We start from the raw sequence: 17,924 nt of genomic DNA, 5'->3' as shown, positions 1-17,924 counted from the left end.
CCGTATTTACATATCTACCATTTTGCAGGAGAATCCGTATAGGTGTTCGAGTGTTCGAACCGTAATGCGAAAGAAATGGTACGGAAACACGTATTTACATATCTGCCACTGTGCAGGAGAATCCGTTTAGTTGTTCGAGTGTTCGAACCGTAATCCGCAAGAAATGGTACGAAAACCCCGTATTTACATATCTGCCACTGTGCAGGAGAATCCGTATTGGTGTTCGAGTGTTCGAACCGTAATGCGCAAGAAATGGTACGGAAACCCCATATTTACATATCTGCCACTGTGCAGGAGAATCCGTATAGGTGTTCGAGTGTTCGAACCGTAATGCGCAAGAAATGGTACGGAAACCCCGTATTTACATATCTGCCAATGTGCAGGAGAATCCGTATAGGTGTTCGAGTGTTCGAACCGTAATGCGCAAGAAACGGTACGGAAACCCCGTTTTTACATATCTGCCACTGTGCAGGAGAATCCGTATAGGTGTTCGAGTGTTCGAACCGTAATGCGCAAGAAATGGTACGGAAACCCCGTATTTACATATCTGCCACTGTGGAGGAGAATCCGTATAGGTGTTCGAGTGATCGAACCGTAATGCGCAAGAAATGGTAAGGAAACCCCGTATTTACATATCTGCCACTGTGCAGGAGAATCCGTATAGGTGTTCGAGTGTTCGAACCGTAATGCGAAAGAAATGGTACGGAAACCCATTATTTACATATCTGCCACTTTGCAGGAGAATCCGTATAGGTGTTCGAGTGTTCGAACCGTAATGCGAAAGAAATGGTACGGAAACCCCGTATTTACATATCTGCCACTGTGCAGGAGAATCCGTATAGGTGTTCGAGTGTTCGAACCGTAATGCGCAAGAAATGGTACGGAAACCCCGTATTTACGTATTTGCCAGTGTGCAGGAGAATTCGTATAGGTGTTCGAGTGTTCGAACCGTAATGCGAAAGAAATGGTACGGAAACCCCGTATTTACATATCTGCCACTTTGCAGGAGAATCCGTATAGGTGTTCGAGTGTTCGAACCGTAATGCGAAAGAAATGGTACGGAAACCCCGTATTTACATATCTGCCACTGTGCAGGAGAATCCGTATAGGTGTTCGAGTGTTCGAACCATAATGCGCAAGAAATGGTACAGAAACCCCGTATTTACATATCTGCCACTGTGTAGGAGAATCCGTATAGGTGTTCGAGTGTTCGAACCGTAATGCGCAAGAAATGGTAAGGAAACCCCGTATTTACATATCTGCCACTGTGCAGGAGAATCCGTATAGGTGTTCGAGTGTTCGAACCGTAATGCGCAAGAAATGGTACGGAAACCCCGTATTTACATATCTGCCACTGTGCAGGAGAATCCGTATAGGTGTTCGAGTGTTCGAACCGTAACGCGCAAGAAATGGTACGGAAACCCCGTATTTACATATCTGCCACTGTGCAGGAGAATCCGTATAGGTGTTCGAGTGTTCAAACCGTAATGCGAAAGAAATGGTACGGAAAACCCGTATTTACATATCTGCCACTTTGCAGGAGAATCCGTATAGGTGTTCGAGTGTTCGAACCGTAATGCGAAAGAAATGGTACGGAAACCCCGTATTTACATATCTGCCACTGTGCAGGAGAATCCGTTTAGGTGTTCGAGTGTTCGAACCGTAATGCGCAAGAAATGGTACGGAAACCCCGTATTTACATATCTGCCACTGTGCAGGAGAATCCGTATTGGTGTTCGAGTGTTCGAACCGTAATGCGCAAGAAATGGTACGGAAACCCCATATTTACATATCTGCCACTGTGCAGGAGAATCCGTATAGGTGTTCGAGTGTTCGAACCGTAATGCGCAAGAAATGGTACGGAAACCCCGTATTTACATATCTGCCACTGTGCAGGAGAATCCGTATAGGTCTTCGAGTGTTCGAACCGTAATGCGCAAGAAACGGTACGGAAACCCCGTTTTTACATATCTGCCACTGTGCAGGAGAATCCGTATAGGTGTTCGAGTGTTCGAACCGTAATGCGCAAGAAATGGTACGGAAACCCCGTATTTACATATCTGCCACTGTGCAGGAGAATCCGTATAGGTGTTCGAGTGATCGAACCGTAATGCGCAACAAATGGTAAGGAAACCCCGCATTTACATATCTGCCACTGTGCAGGAGAATCCGTATAGGTGTTCGAGTGTTCGAACCGTAATGCGAAAGAAATGGTACGGAAACCCATTATTTACATATCTGCCACTTTGCAGGAGAATCCGTATAGGTGTTCGAGTGTTCGAACCGTAATGCGAAAGAAATGGTACGGAAACCCCGTATTTACATATCTGCCACTGTGCAGGAGAATCCGTATAGGTGTTCGAGTGTTCGAACCGTAATGCGCAAGAAATGGTACGGAAACCCCGTATTTACGTATTTGCCAGTGTGCAGGAGAATTCGTATAGGTGTTCGAGTGTTCGAACCGTAATGCGCAAGAAATGGTACGGAAACCCCGTATTTACATATCTGCCACTGTGCAGGAGAATCCGTATAGGTGTTCGAGTGTTCGAACCACAATGCGCAAGAAATGGTATAGAAACCCCGTATTTACATATCTACCACTGTGCAGGAGAATCCGTATTGGTGTTCGAGTGTTCTAACCGTAATGCGCAAGAAATGGTAAGGAAACCCCGTATTTACATATCTGCCACTGTGCAGGAGAATCCGTATAGGTGTTCGAGTGTTCGAACCGTAATGCGCAAGAAATGGTACGGAAACCCCGTATTTACGTAATGCGCAAGAAATGGTACGGAAACCCCGTATTTACATATCTGCCACTGTGCAGGAGAATCCGTATAGGTGTTCGAGTGTTCGAACCGTAATGCGCAAGAAATGGTACGGAAACCCCGTATTTACATATCTGCCACTTTGCAGGAGAATCCGTATAGGTGTTCGAGTGTTCGAACCGTAATGCGCAAGAAATGGTAAGGAAACCCCGTATTTACATATCTGCCACTGTGCAGGAGAATCCGTATAGGTGTTCGAGTGTTCGAACCGTAATGCGAAAGAAATGGTACGGAAACCCCGTATTTACATATCTGCCACTGTGCAGGAGAATCCGTATAGGTGTTCGAGTGTTCGAACCGTAACGCGCAAGAAATGGTACGGAAACCCCGTATTTACATATCTGCCACTGTGCAGGAGAATCCGTATAGGTGTTCGAGTGTTCGAACCGTAATGCGAAAGAAATGGTACGGAAACCCCGTATTTACATATCTGCCACTTTGCAGGAGAATCCGTATAGGTGTTCGAGTGTTCGAACCGTAATGCGAAAGAAATGGTACGGAAACCCCGTATTTACATATCTGCCACTGTGCAGGAGAATCCGTTTAGGTGTTCGAGTGTTCGAACCGTAATGCGCAAGAAATGGTACGGAAACCCCGTATTTACATATCTGCCACTGTGCAGGAGAATCCGTATTGGTGTTCGAGTGTTCGAACCGTAATGCGCAAGAAATGGTACGGAAACCCCATATTTACATATCTGCCACTGTGCAGGAGAATCCGTATAGGTGTTCGAGTGTTCGAACCGTAATGCGCAAGAAATGGTACGGAAACCCCGTATTTACATATCTGCCACTGTGCAGGAGAATCCGTATAGGTGTTCGAGTGTTCGAACCGTAATGCGCAAGAAACGGTACGGAAACCCCGTTTTTACATATCTGCCACTGTGCAGGAGAATCCGTATAGGTGTTCGAGTGTTCGAACCGTAATGCGCAAGAAATGGTACGGAAACCCCGTATTTACATATCTGCCACTGTGCAGGAGAATCCGTATAGGTGTTCGAGTGATCGAACCGTAATGCGCAACAAATGGTAAGGAAACCCCGCATTTACATATCTGCCACTGTGCAGGAGAATCCGTATAGGTGTTCGAGTGTTCGAACCGTAATGCGAAAGAAATGGTACGGAAACCCATTATTTACATATCTGCCACTTTGCAGGAGAATCCGTATAGGTGTTCGAGTGTTCGAACCGTAATGCGAAAGAAATGGTACGGAAACCCCGTATTTACATATCTACCACTGTGCAGGAGAATCCGTATAGGTGTTCGAGTGTTCGAACCGTAATGCGCAAGAAATGGTACGGAAACCCCGTATTTACATATCTGCCACTTTGCAGGAGAATCCGTATAGGTGTTCGAGTGTTCGAACCGTAATGCGCAACAAATGGTAAGGAAACCCCGTATTTACATATCTGCCACTGTGCAGGAGAATCCGTATAGGTGTTCGAGTGTTCGAACCATAATGCGAAAGAAATGGTACGGAAACCCCGTATTTACATATCTGCCACTTTGCAGGAGAATCCGTATAGGTGTTCGAGTGTTCGAACCGTAATGCGAAAGAAATGGTACGGAAACCCCGTATTTACATATCTGCCACTGTGCAGGAGAATCCGTATAGGTGTTCGAGTGTTCGAACCGTAATGCGCAAGAAATGGTACGGAAACCCCGTATTTACATATTTGCCAGTGTGCAGGAGAATTCATATAGGTGTTCGAGTGTTCGAACCGTAATGCGCAAGAAATGGTACGGAAACCCCGTATTTACATATCTGCCACTGTGTAGGAGAATCCGTATAGGTGTTCGAGTGTTCGAACCCTAATGCGCAAGAAATGGTACAGAAACCCCGTATTTACATATCTGCCACTGTGCAGGAGAATCCGTATTGGTGTTCGAGTGTTCGAACCGTAATGCGCAAGAAATGGTAAGGAAACCCCGTATTTACATATCTGCCACTGTGCAGGAGAATCCGTATAGGTGTTCGAGTGTTCGAACCGTAATGAGAAAGAAATGGTACGGAAACCCCGTATTTACATATCTGCCACTGTGCAGGAGAATCCGTATAGGTGTTCGAGTGTTCGAACCGTAATGCGCAAGAAATGGTACGGAAACCCCGTATTTACATATCTGCCACTGTGCAGGAGAATCCGTATAGGTGTTCGAGTGTTCGAACCGTAATGCGAAAGAAATGGTACGGAAACCCCGTATTTACATATCTGTCATTTTGCAGGAGAATCCGTATAGGTGTTCGAGTGTTCGAACCGTAATGCGAAAGAAATGGTACGGAAACCCCGTATTTACATATCTGCCACTGTGCAGGAGAATCCGTTTAGGTGTTCGAGTGTTCGAACCGTAATCCGCAAGAAATGGTACGAAAACCCCGTATTTACATATCTGCCACTGTGCAGGAGAATCCGTATTGGTGTTCGAGTGTTCGAACCGTAATGCGCAAGAAATGGTACGGAAACCCCATATTTACATATCTGCCACTGTGCAGGAGAATCCGTATAGGTGTTCGAGTGTTCGAACCGTAATGCGCAAGAAATGGTACGGAAACCCCGTATTTACATATCTGCCACTGTGCAGGAGAATCCGTATAGGTCTTCGAGTGTTCGAACCGTAATGCGCAAGAAACGGTACGGAAACCCCGTTTTTACATATCTGCCACTGTGCAGGAGAATCCGTATAGGTGTTCGAGTGTTCGAACCGTAATGCGCAAGAAATGGTACGGAAACCCCGTATTTACATATCTGCCACTGTGCAGGAGAATCCGTATAGGTGTTCGAGTGATCGAACCGTAATGCGCAACAAATGGTAAGGAAACCCCGCATTTACATATCTGCCACTGTGCAGGAGAATTCGTATAGGTGTTCGAGTGTTCGAACCGTAATGCGAAAGAAATGGTACGGAAACCCATTATTTACATATCTGCCACTTTGCAGGAGAATCCGTATAGGTGTTCGAGTGTTCGAACCGTAATGCGAAAGAAATGGTACGGAAACCCCGTATTTACATATCTGCCACTGTGCAGGAGAATCCGTATAGGTGTTCGAGTGTTCGAACCGTAATGCGCAAGAAATGGTACGGAAACCCCGTATTTACGTATTTGCCAGTGTGCAGGAGAATTCGTATAGGTGTTCGAGTGTTCGAACCGTAATGCGCAAGAAATGGTACGGAAACCCCGTATTTACATATCTGCCACTGTGCAGGAGAATCCGTATAGGTGTTCGAGTGTTCGAACCACAATGCGCAAGAAATGGTATAGAAACCCCGTATTTACATATCTACCACTGTGCAGGAGAATCCGTATTGGTGTTCGAGTGTTCGAACCGTAATGCGCAAGAAATGGTAAGGAAACCCCGTATTTACATATCTGCCACTGTGCAGGAGAATCCGTATAGGTGTTCGAGTGTTCGAACCGTAATGCGCAAGAAATGGTACGGAAACCCCGTATTTACGTAATGCGCAAGAAATGGTACGGAAACCCCGTATTTACATATCTGCCACTGTGCAGGAGAATCCGTATAGGTGTTCGAGTGTTCGAACCGTAATGCGCAAGAAATGGTACGGAAACCCCGTATTTACATATCTGCCACTTTGCAGGAGAATCCGTATAGGTGTTCGAGTGTTCGAACCGTAATGCGCAAGAAATGGTAAGGAAACCCCGTATTTACATATCTGCCACTGTGCAGGAGAATCCGTATAGGTGTTCGAGTGTTCGAACCGTAATGCGAAAGAAATGGTACGGAAACCCCGTATTTACATATCTGCCACTGTGCAGGAGAATCCGTATAGGTGTTCGAGTGTTCGAACCGTAACGCGCAAGAAATGGTACGGAAACCCCGTATTTACATATCTGCCACTGTGCAGGAGAATCCGTATAGGTGTTCGAGTGTTCGAACCGTAATGCGAAAGAAATGGTACGGAAACCCCGTATTTACATATCTGCCACTTTGCAGGAGAATCCGTATAGGTGTTCGAGTGTTCGAACCGTAATGCGAAAGAAATGGTACGGAAACCCCGTATTTACATATCTGCCACTGTGCAGGAGAATCCGTTTAGGTGTTCGAGTGTTCGAACCGTAATGCGCAAGAAATGGTACGGAAACCCCGTATTTACATATCTGCCACTGTGCAGGAGAATCCGTATTGGTGTTCGAGTGTTCGAACCGTAATGCGCAAGAAATGGTACGGAAACCCCATATTTACATATCTGCCACTGTGCAGGAGAATCCGTATAGGTGTTCGAGTGTTCGAACCGTAATGCGCAAGAAATGGTACGGAAACCCCGTATTTACATATCTGCCACTGTGCAGGAGAATCCGTATAGGTGTTCGAGTGTTCGAACCGTAATGCGCAAGAAACGGTACGGAAACCCCGTTTTTACATATCTGCCACTGTGCAGGAGAATCCGTATAGGTGTTCGAGTGTTCGAACCGTAATGCGCAAGAAATGGTACGGAAACCCCGTATTTACATATCTGCCACTGTGCAGGAGAATCCGTATAGGTGTTCGAGTGATCGAACCGTAATGCGCAACAAATGGTAAGGAAACCCCGCATTTACATATCTGCCACTGTGCAGGAGAATCCGTATAGGTGTTCGAGTGTTCGAACCGTAATGCGAAAGAAATGGTACGGAAACCCATTATTTACATATCTGCCACTTTGCAGGAGAATCCGTATAGGTGTTCGAGTGTTCGAACCGTAATGCGAAAGAAATGGTACGGAAACCCCGTATTTACATATCTACCACTGTGCAGGAGAATCCGTATAGGTGTTCGAGTGTTCGAACCGTAATGCGCAAGAAATGGTACGGAAACCCCGTATTTACATATCTGCCACTTTGCAGGAGAATCCGTATAGGTGTTCGAGTGTTCGAACCGTAATGCGCAACAAATGGTAAGGAAACCCCGTATTTACATATCTGCCACTGTGCAGGAGAATCCGTATAGGTGTTCGAGTGTTCGAACCATAATGCGAAAGAAATGGTACGGAAACCCCGTATTTACATATCTGCCACTTTGCAGGAGAATCCGTATAGGTGTTCGAGTGTTCGAACCGTAATGCGAAAGAAATGGTACGGAAACCCCGTATTTACATATCTGCCACTGTGCAGGAGAATCCGTATAGGTGTTCGAGTGTTCGAACCGTAATGCGCAAGAAATGGTACGGAAACCCCGTATTTACATATTTGCCAGTGTGCAGGAGAATTCGTATAGGTGTTCGAGTGTTCGAACCGTAATGCGCAAGAAATGGTACGGAAACCCCGTATTTACATATCTGCCACTGTGTAGGAGAATCCGTATAGGTGTTCGAGTGTTCGAACCCTAATGCGCAAGAAATGGTACAGAAACCCCGTATTTACATATCTGCCACTGTGCAGGAGAATCCGTATTGGTGTTCGAGTGTTCGAACCGTAATGCGCAAGAAATGGTAAGGAAACCCCGTATTTACATATCTGCCACTGTGCAGGAGAATCCGTATAGGTGTTCGAGTGTTCGAACCGTAATGAGAAAGAAATGGTACGGAAACCCCGTATTTACATATCTGCCACTGTGCAGGAGAATCCGTATAGGTGTTCGAGTGTTCGAACCGTAATGCGCAAGAAATGGTACGGAAACCCCGTATTTACATATCTGCCACTGTGCAGGAGAATCCGTATAGGTGTTCGAGTGTTCGAACCGTAATGCGAAAGAAATGGTACGGAAACCCCGTATTTACATATCTGTCATTTTGCAGGAGAATCCGTATAGGTGTTCGAGTGTTCGAACCGTAATGCGAAAGAAATGGTACGGAAACCCCGTATTTACATATCTGCCACTGTGCAGGAGAATCCGTTTAGGTGTTCGAGTGTTCGAACCGTAATCCGCAAGAAATGGTACGAAAACCCCGCATTTACATATCTGCCACTGTGCAGGAGAATCCGTATTGGTGTTCGAGTGTTCGAACCGTAATGCGAAAGAAATGGTACGGAAACCCCATATTTACATATCTGCCACTGTGCAGGAGAATCCGTATAGGTGTTCGAGTGTTCGAACCGTAATGCGCAAGAAATGGTACGGAAACCCCGTATTTACATATCTGCCACTGTGCAGGAGAATCCGTATAGGTCTTCGAGTGTTCGAACCGTAATGCGCAAGAAACGGTACGGAAACCCCGTTTTTACATATCTGCCACTGTGCAGGAGAATCCGTATAGGTGTTCGAGTGTTCGAACCGTAATGCGCAAGAAATGGTACGGAAACCCCGTATTTACATATCTGCCACTGTGCAGGAGAATCCGTATAGGTGTTCGAGTGATCGAACCGTAATGCGCAACAAATGGTAAGGAAACCCCGCATTTACATATCTGCCACTGTGCAGGAGAATCCGTATAGGTGTTCGAGTGTTCGAACCGTAATGCGAAAGAAATGGTACGGAAACCCATTATTTACATATCTGCCACTTTGCAGGAGAATCCGTATAGGTGTTCGAGTGTTCGAACCGTAATGCGAAAGAAATGGTACGGAAACCCCGTATTTACATATCTGCCACTGTGCAGGAGAATCCGTATAGGTGTTCGAGTGTTCGAACCGTAATGCGCAAGAAATGGTACGGAAACCCCGTATTTACGTATTTGCCAGTGTGCAGGAGAATTCGTATAGGTGTTCGAGTGTTCGAACCGTAATGCGCAAGAAATGGTACGGAAACCCCGTATTTACATATCTACCACTGTGCAGGAGAATCCGTATAGGTGTTCGAGTGTTCGAACCACAATGCGCAAGAAATGGTACAGAAACCCCGTATTTACATATCTACCACTGTGCAGGAGAATCCGTATTGGTGTTCGAGTGTTCGAACCGTAATGCGCAAGAAATGGTAAGGAAACCCCGTATTTACATATCTGCCACTGTGCAGGAGAATCCGTATAGGTGTTCGAGTGTTCGAACCGTAATGCGCAAGAAATGGTACGGAAACCCCGTATTTACGTAATGCGCAAGAAATGGTACGGAAACCCCGTATTTACATATCTGCCACTGTGCAGGAGAATCCGTATAGGTGTTCGAGTGTTCGAACCGTAATGCGCAAGAAATGGTACGGAAACCCCGTATTTACATATCTGCCACTTTGCAGGAGAATCCGTATAGGTGTTCGAGTGTTCGAACCGTAATGCGCAAGAAATGGTAAGGAAACCCCGTATTTACATATCTGCCACTGTGCAGGAGAATCCGTATAGGTGTTCGAGTGTTCGAACCGTAATGCGAAAGAAATGGTACGGAAACCCCGTATTTACATATCTGCCACTGTGCAGGAGAATCCGTATAGGTGTTCGAGTGTTCGAACCGTAACGCGCAAGAAATGGTACGGAAACCCCGTATTTACATATCTGCCACTGTGCAGGAGAATCCGTATAGGTGTTCGAGTGTTCGAACCGTAATGCGAAAGAAATGGTACGGAAACCCCGTATTTACATATCTGCCACTTTGCAGGAGAATCCGTATAGGTGTTCGAGTGTTCGAACCGTAATGCGAAAGAAATGGTACGGAAACCCCGTATTTACATATCTGCCACTGTGCAGGAGAATCCGTTTAGGTGTTCGAGTGTTCGAACCGTAATGCGCAAGAAATGGTACGGAAACCCCGTATTTACATATCTGCCACTGTGCAGGAGAATCCGTATTGGTGTTCGAGTGTTCGAACCGTAATGCGCAAGAAATGGTACGGAAACCCCATATTTACATATCTGCCACTGTGCAGGAGAATCCGTATAGGTGTTCGAGTGTTCGAACCGTAATGCGCAAGAAATGGTACGGAAACCCCGTATTTACATATCTGCCACTGTGCAGGAGAATCCGTATAGGTGTTCGAGTGTTCGAACCGTAATGCGCAAGAAACGGTACGGAAACCCCGTTTTTACATATCTGCCACTGTGCAGGAGAATCCGTATAGGTGTTCGAGTGTTCGAACCGTAATGCGCAAGAAATGGTACGGAAACCCCGTATTTACATATCTGCCACTGTGCAGTAGAATCCGTATAGGTGTTCGAGTGATCGAACCGTAATGCGCAACAAATGGTAAGGAAACCCCGCATTTACATATCTGCCACTGTGCAGGAGAATCCGTATAGGTGTTCGAGTGTTCGAACCGTAATGCGAAAGAAATGGTACGGAAACCCATTATTTACATATCTGCCACTTTGCAGGAGAATCCGTATAGGTGTTCGAGTGTTCGAACCGTAATGCGAAAGAAATGGTACGGAAACCCCGTATTTACATATCTACCACTGTGCAGGAGAATCCGTATAGGTGTTCGAGTGTTCGAACCGTAATGCGCAAGAAATGGTACGGAAACCCCGTATTTACATATCTGCCACTTTGCAGGAGAATCCGTATAGGTGTTCGAGTGTTCGAACCGTAATGCGCAACAAATGGTAAGGAAACCCCGTATTTACATATCTGCCACTGTGCAGGAGAATCCGTATAGGTGTTCGAGTGTTCGAACCATAATGCGAAAGAAATGGTACGGAAACCCCGTATTTACATATCTGCCACTTTGCAGGAGAATCCGTATAGGTGTTCGAGTGTTCGAACCGTAATGCGAAAGAAATGGTACGGAAACCCCGTATTTACATATCTGCCACTGTGCAGGAGAATCCGTATAGGTGTTCGAGTGTTCGAACCGTAACGCGCAAGAAATGGTACGGAAACCCCGTATTTACATATTTGCCAGTGTGCAGGAGAATTCGTATAGGTGTTCGAGTGTTCGAACCGTAATGCGCAAGAAATGGTACGGAAACCCCGTATTTACATATCTGCCACTGTGTAGGAGAATCCGTATAGGTGTTCGAGTGTTCGAACCCTAATGCGCAAGAAATGGTACAGAAACCCCGTATTTACATATCTGCCACTGTGCAGGAGAATCCGTATTGGTGTTCGAGTGTTCGAACCGTAATGCGCAAGAAATGGTAAGGAAACCCCGTATTTACATATCTGCCACTGTGCAGGAGAATCCGTATAGGTGTTCGAGTGTTCGAACCGTAATGAGAAAGAAATGGTACGGAAACCCCGTATTTACATATCTGCCACTGTGCAGGAGAATCCGTATAGGTGTTCGAGTGTTCGAACCGTAATGCGCAAGAAATGGTACGGAAACCCCGTATTTACATATCTGCCACTGTGCAGGAGAATCCGTATAGGTGTTCGAGTGTTCGAACCGTAATGCGAAAGAAATGGTACGGAAACCCCGTATTTACATATCTGCCATTTTGCAGGAGAATCCGTATAGGTGTTCGAGTGTTCGAACCGTAATGCGAAAGAAATGGTACGGAAACCCCGTATTTACATATCTGCCACTGTGCAGGAGAATCCGTTTAGGTGTTCGAGTTTTCGAACCGTAATCCGCAAGAAATGGTACGAAAACCCCGTATTTACATATCTGCCACTGTGCAGGAGAATCCGTATTGGTGTTCGAGTGTTCGAACCGTAATGCGCAACAAATGGTACGGAAACCCCATATTTACATATCTGCCACTGTGCAGGAGAATCCGTATAGGTGTTCGAGTGTCCGAACCGTAATGCGCAAGAAATGGTACGGAAACCCCGTATTTACATATCTGCCAATGTGCAGGAGAATCCGTATAGGTGTTCCAGTGTTCGAACCGTAATGCGCAAGAAACGGTACGGAAACCCCGTTTTTACATATCTGCCACTGTGCAGGAGAATCCGTATAGGTGTTCGAGTGTTCGAACCGTAATGCGCAAGAAATGGTACGGAAACCCCGTATTTACATATCTGCCACTGTGCAGTAGAATCCGTATAGGTGTTCGAGTGATCGAACCGTAATGCGCAACAAATGGTAAGGAAACCCCGCATTTACATATCTGCCACTGTGCAGGAGAATCCGTATAGGTGTTCGAGTGTTCGAACCGTAATGCGAAAGAAATGGTACGGAAACCCATTATTTACATATCTGCCACTTTGCAGGAGAATCCGTATAGGTGTTCGAGTGTTCGAACCGTAATGCGAAAGAAATGGTACGGAAACCCCGTATTTACATATCTACCACTGTGCAGGAGAATCCGTATAGGTGTTCGAGTGTTCGAACCGTAATGCGCAAGAAATGGTACGGAAACCCCGTATTTACATATCTGCCACTTTGCAGGAGAATCCGTATAGGTGTTCGAGTGTTCGAACCGTAATGCGCAACAAATGGTAAGGAAACCCCGTATTTACATATCTGCCACTGTGCAGGAGAATCCGTATAGGTGTTCGAGTGTTCGAACCATAATGCGAAAGAAATGGTACGGAAACCCCGTATTTACATATCTGCCACTTTGCAGGAGAATCCGTATAGGTGTTCGAGTGTTCGAACCGTAATGCGAAAGAAATGGTACGGAAACCCCGTATTTACATATCTGCCACTGTGCAGGAGAATCCGTATAGGTGTTCGAGTGTTCGAACCGTAATGCGCAAGAAATGGTACGGAAACCCCGTATTTACATATTTGCCAGTGTGCAGGAGAATTCGTATAGGTGTTCGAGTGTTCGAACCGTAATGCGCAAGAAATGGTACGGAAACCCCGTATTTACATATCTGCCACTGTGTAGGAGAATCCGTACAGGTGTTCGAGTGTTCGAACCCTAATGCGCAAGAAATGGTACAGAAACCCCGTATTTACATATCTGCCACTGTGCAGGAGAATCCGTATTGGTGTTCGAGTGTTCGAACCGTAATGCGCAAGAAATGGTAAGGAAACCCCGTATTTACATATCTGCCACTGTGCAGGAGAATCCGTATAGGTGTTCGAGTGTTCGAACCGTAATGAGAAAGAAATGGTACGGAAACCCCGTATTTACATATCTGCCACTGTGCAGGAGAATCCGTATAGGTGTTCGAGTGTTCGAACCGTAATGCGCAAGAAATGGTACGGAAACCCCGTATTTACATATCTGCCACTGTGCAGGAGAATCCGTATAGGTGTTCGAGTGTTCGAACCGTAATGCGAAAGAAATGGTACGGAAACCCCGTATTTACATATCTGCCATTTTGCAGGAGAATCCGTATAGGTGTTCGAGTGTTCGAACCGTAATGCGAAAGAAATGGTACGGAAACCCCGTATTTACATATCTGCCACTGTGCAGGAGAATCCGTTTAGGTGTTCGAGTGTTCGAACCGTAATCCGCAAGAAATGGTACGAAAACCCCGTATTTACATATCTGCCACTGTGCAGGAGAATCCGTATTGGTGTTCGAGTGTTCGAACCGTAATGCGCAAGAAATGGTACGGAAACCCCATATTTACATATCTGCCACTGTGCAGGAGAATCCGTATAGGTGTTCGAGTGTCCGAACCGTAATGCGCAAGAAATGGTACGGAAACCCCGTATTTACATATCTGCCAATGTGCAGGAGAATCCGTATAGGTGTTCCAGTGTTCGAACCGTAATGCGCAAGAAACGGTACGGAAACCCCGTTTTTACATATCTGCCACTGTGCAGGAGAATCCGTATAGGTGTTCGAGTGTTCGAACCGTAATGCGCAAGAAATGGTACGGAAACCCCGTATTTACATATCTGCCACTGTGCAGTAGAATCCGTATAGGTGTTCGAGTGATCGAACCGTAATGCGCAACAAATGGTAAGGAAACCCCGCATTTACATATCTGCCACTGTGCAGGAGAATCCGTATAGGTGTTCGAGTGTTCGAACCGTAATGCGAAAGAAATGGTACGGAAACCCATTATTTACATATCTGCCACTTTGCAGGAGAATCCGTATAGGTGTTCGAGTGTTCGAACCGTAATGCGAAAGAAATGGTACGGAAACCCCGTATTTACATATCTACCACTGTGCAGGAGAATCCGTATAGGTGTTCGAGTGTTCGAACCGTAATGCGCAAGAAATGGTACGGAAACCCCGTATTTACATATCTGCCACTTTGCAGGAGAATCCGTATAGGTGTTCGAGTGTTCGAACCGTAATGCGCAACAAATGGTAAGGAAACCCCGTATTTACATATCTGCCACTGTGCAGGAGAATCCGTATAGGTGTTCGAGTGTTCGAACCATAATGCGAAAGAAATGGTACGGAAACCCCGTATTTACATATCTGCCACTTTGCAGGAGAATCCGTATAGGTGTTCGAGTGTTCGAACCGTAATGCGAAAGAAATGGTACGGAAACCCCGTATTTACATATCTGCCACTGTGCAGGAGAATCCGTATAGGTGTTCGAGTGTTCGAACCGTAATGCGCAAGAAATGGTACGGAAACCCCGTATTTACATATTTGCCAGTGTGCAGGAGAATTCGTATAGGTGTTCGAGTGTTCGAACCGTAATGCGCAAGAAATGGTACGGAAACCCCGTATTTACATATCTGCCACTGTGTAGGAGAATCCGTACAGGTGTTCGAGTGTTCGAACCCTAATGCGCAAGAAATGGTACAGAAACCCCGTATTTACATATCTGCCACTGTGCAGGAGAATCCGTATTGGTGTTCGAGTGTTCGAACCGTAATGCGCAAGAAATGGTAAGGAAACCCCGTATTTACATATCTGCCACTGTGCAGGAGAATCCGTATAGGTGTTCGAGTGTTCGAACCGTAATGAGAAAGAAATGGTACGGAAACCCCGTATTTACATATCTGCCACTGTGCAGGAGAATCCGTATAGGTGTTCGAGTGTTCGAACCGTAATGCGCAAGAAATGGTACGGAAACCCCGTATTTACATATCTGCCACTGTGCAGGAGAATCCGTATAGGTGTTCGAGTGTTCGAACCGTAATGCGAAAGAAATGGTACGGAAACCCCGTATTTACATATCTGCCATTTTGCAGGAGAATCCGTATAGGTGTTCGAGTGTTCGAACCGTAATGCGAAAGAAATGGTACGGAAACCCCGTATTTACATATCTGCCACTGTGCAGGAGAATCCGTTTAGGTGTTCGAGTGTTCGAACCGTAATCCGCAAGAAATGGTACGAAAACCCCGTATTTACATATCTGCCACTGTGCAGGAGAATCCGTATTGGTGTTCGAGTGTTCGAACCGTAATGCGCAAGAAATGGTACGGAAACCCCATATTTACATATCTGCCACTGTGCAGGAGAATCCGTATAGGTGTTCGAGTGTCCGAACCGTAATGCGCAAGAAATGGTACGGAAACCCCGTATTTACATATCTGCCAATGTGCAGGAGAATCCGTATAGGTGTTCCAGTGTTCGAACCGTAATGCGCAAGAAACGGTACGGAAACCCCGTTTTTACATATCTGCCACTGTGCAGGAGAATCCGTATAGGTGTTCGAGTGTTCGAACCGTAATGCGCAAGAAATGGTACGGAAACCCCGTATTTACATATCTGCCACTGTGGAGGAGAATCCGTATAGGTGTTCGAGTGATCGAACCGTAATGCGCAACAAATGGTAAGGAAACCCCGTATTTACATATCTGCCACTGTGCAGGAGAATCCGTATAGGTGTTCGAGTGTTCGAACCGTAATGCGCAAGAAATGGTACGGAAACCCCATATTTACATATCTGCCACTGTGCAGGAGAATCCGTATTGGTGTTCGAGTGTTCGAACCGTAATGCGCAAGAAATGGTACGGAAACCCCATATTTACATATCTGCCACTGTGCAGGGGAATCCGTATAGGTGTTCGAGTGTTCGAACCGTAATGCGCAAGAAATGGTACGGAAACCCCGTATTTACATATCTGCCACTGTGCAGGAGAATCCGTATAGGTGTTCGAGTGTTCGAACCGTAATGCGCAAGAAACGGTACGGAAACCCCGTTTTTACATATCTGCCACTGTGCAGGAGAATCCGTATAGGTGTTCGAGTGTTCGAACCGTAATGCGCAAGAAATGGTACGGAAACCCCGTATTTACATATCTGCCACTGTGCAGGAGAATCCGTATAGGTGTTCGAGTGATCGAACCGTAATGCGCAACAAATGGTAAGGAAACCCATTATTTACATATCTGCCACTGTGCAGGAGAATCCGTATAGGTGTTCGAGTGTTCGAACCGTAATGCGAAAGAAATGGTACGGAAACCCCGTATTTACATATCTGCCACTGTGCAGGAGAATCCGTATTGGTGTTCGAGTGTTCGAACCGTAATGCGCAAGAAATGGTACGGAAACCCCATATTTACATATCTGCCACTGTGCAGGAGAATCCGTATAGGTGTTCGAGTGTTCGAACCGTAATGCGCAAGAAATGGTACGGAAACCCCGTTTTTACATATCTGCCACTGTGCAGGAGAATCCGTATAGGTGTTCGAGTGTTCGAACCGTAATGCGAAAGAAATGGTACGGAAACCCATTATTTACATATCTGCCACTTTGCAGGAGAATCCGTATAGGTGTTCGAGTGTTCGAACCGTAATGCGAAAGAAATGGTACGGAAACCCCGTATTTACATATCTGCCACTGTGCAGGAGAATCCGTATAGGTGTTCGAGTGTTCGAACCGTAATGCGCAAGAAATGGTACGGAAACCCCGTATTTACATATCTGCCACTTTGCAGGAGAATCCGTATAGGTGTTCGAGTGTTCGAACCGTAATGCGCAACAAATGGTAAGGAAACCCCGTATTTACATATCTGCCACTGTGCAGGAGAATCCGTATAGGTGTTCGAGTGTTCGAACCATAATGCGAAAGAAATGGTACGGAAACCCCGTATTTACATATCTGCCACTTTGCAGGAGAATCCGTATAGGTGTTCGAGTGTTCGAACCGTAATGCGAAAGAAATGGTACGGAAACCCCGTATTTACATATCTGCCACTGTGCAGGAGAATCCGTATAGGTGTTCGAGTGTTCGAACCGTAATGCGCAAGAAATGGTACGGAAACCCCGTATTTACATATTTGCCAGTGTGCAGGAGAATTCGTATAGGTGTTCGAGTGTTCGAACCGTAATGCGCAAGAAATGGTACGGAAACCCCGTATTTACATATCTGCCACTGTGTAGGAGAATCCGTATAGGTGTTCGAGTGTTCGAACCGTAATGCGCAAGAAACGGTACGGAAACCCCGTTTTTACATATCTGCCACTGTGCAGGAGAATCCGTATAGGTGTTCGAGTGTTCGAACCGTAATGCGCAAGAAATGGTACGGAAACCCCGTATTTACA

The sequence above is a fragment of the Camellia sinensis genome, chromosome 5, assembly GCF_055761805.1.
Source record: "Camellia sinensis isolate YWXY chromosome 5, ASM5576180v1, whole genome shotgun sequence".
Lineage (NCBI taxonomy): Eukaryota > Viridiplantae > Streptophyta > Magnoliopsida > Ericales > Theaceae > Camellia > Camellia sinensis.
The sequence above is the reverse complement of the archived record's forward strand: the minus strand, read 5'-3'. Positions refer to the sequence as shown.